This window comes from Fukomys damarensis, unplaced genomic scaffold (genome assembly GCF_012274545.1).
Source record: "Fukomys damarensis isolate Sample0158 unplaced genomic scaffold, DMR_v1.0_HiC HiC_scaffold_23, whole genome shotgun sequence".
NCBI lineage: Eukaryota > Metazoa > Chordata > Mammalia > Rodentia > Bathyergidae > Fukomys > Fukomys damarensis.
This window is the reverse complement of record NW_022900935.1, coordinates 9,313,705-9,315,739: the sequence shown is the minus strand read 5'-3', so window position 1 is coordinate 9,315,739 and position 2,035 is coordinate 9,313,705.

The window sequence follows — 2,035 nt, the reverse complement described above, 5'->3', positions numbered from 1 at the left end:
CGGGACTCAGCGGGGCGGCCCCGCCAGAGGAGGCGCTGCGCCCTGCTCGAGCTCCGCGCGGCTCTGGGGTGGGGTCCCATTGCGAGGCTGGGAGCGGGACTGGGGCTTCCTCAGTACATTTTCAGTAAACCAGGGGAGAGGAGGAAAGCTGTGGATTACTGGTAGCCACGGTTAGGGGCTCCCATGTGGGCAAAGAGCGGAGCCCAAGGCCACTGTGACAAGTCTGGGATGCCACCCACAGGAACCGTCCAGCAGGTGAATTTACCAACGTTTTCTAACTTAATCCCCGGCAGGAGCCCGGTGATCAGGAGCCCGATGACACACACACGAGTTTCATTGGACGTGTGTGTGTGTGTGTGCGTGTGCGTGTGCGTGTGCGTGTGTGGGGGGGTCCTGCTCCAAACCTATAGTGGGCACCAGGTAGCAATAGTTTCCAAACAGCGCACCAAGCTATCCTTCAGTCAGGAGAAAAGCTGTTGCCCAAGGCTGTAGTGTCACAAACCGCAGCTGCAGTTACTTTAAAGATCCATGCTGGGACTTCATTCCATGAAAGGATTCCAAGCTGCAGAGCGGGAGAAGTCGGTTTTATAAACAGAAGGGATAAAGATAGCAGCAAGCAAAGAACAAAAACAGGTTTATCTGGTCAGTTGCTTTCCTGGGATGGGGGCGGGACAGGGAGAGAGAAGAGAAAAATAACAGATTGCTTAACATCAGGTGGCTTTAGGGTACCCTTGGTGTGTGAGTGGGTGCGCGCGCGTGCGTGCGTGCGTGCGTGCGTGTGTGTGTGTGTGAGGCTTGAGAGGGAGGGAACTTCTCCCCCATGCCAGCTAAAACTCGCCTGTCTGGAAATCTCATTTCTCTTGGTTTCTTGGAAGGACAAATACACAGTTCCACCTGAGTTTGGTGACTGACCTCAGCGTGGGTGACTCTGTTTTGAATTTTAGTCTCATTTGTTTGGGTCTGGTCCAGGAACTGCGTCCAAAACAATGGCCTCTGATAACTTGTTTAACTGTGGTAAGGCGTTTGCAATACAATGAGAAGCAAACACACGAGTACTGAAGTATTGGCCCATTAACAAAGCATATGTGAGCCAGGAGTGGTGTCAATGCCTGTAATCCCAGCACTTGTGAGGCTGAGGCAGGGGGATCTCCAGGAATTTGAGGCCAGCCTGGGCAGTGTAGTGGAACTCTGCCTCAAAACAAAACAAAACAAAATGTGTGTGTATGTGTAGGCAATAGATACAGATATAAAGTATATTACAATGGATATTATCTTTAGGTGATATGGATTTTCTTTTTAAAGTTTGCTCTTTCCGATTATGTGTACTTTCCAAGTTTTAAAATAATTGATAATTAATAATAAAAATAATTTTTATTCTAAAATTAATCATAGTTATGTTAAACCATAACTCTTGATTTTGCTTCTTAATCCATTCTGACAGTCCATTTCTTTTGATTGGTGAATTGAGGCCATTAACATTGATGGTTATAACTGATGTGTATTGACTTACCACTGTCATGTTATTGTCTTGTTGGCTCTTTTTAGTCTCCCCTTTAATTTCTTGCCTTGTTTAATGGATTTGTTCTGTTGGGCCTCATGGAGTTGTGACCTTCATTGTCTTTTTCTAGGATATTGTAGAGAATTGTTTGGTGTGCTGGTTTGGTAGTCATGAAGTTTCTCAGGTGTTCTTTGTCATGGAAGTATCTTATTTCCCCATCAATTTTGAAAGATAGTTTTGCAGGATACATTAGTTTAGGTTGGAGGTTGTTTTCTTTCAGGGCTTGAAATACCTCACTCCAGACTCTCCTTGACTTGAGGGTTTGTGTTGAAAAGTCTGCTGTGATTCTGATGGTCTTCCTTTGCATTTGGTTTGTTTCTTTTCTCTAACTGCTTGTAGTATTTTGTTCTTCTGTTTGGTTTTTGGGATTTTGATTATTACATGGCTAGGTGTAGATTTTTTTTTTTTATCATGGCTAGTTGTAGTCCTATATGTCTCACTTATCTGTATGTCAAATTCTTTTGCTCTGTTTGGGGA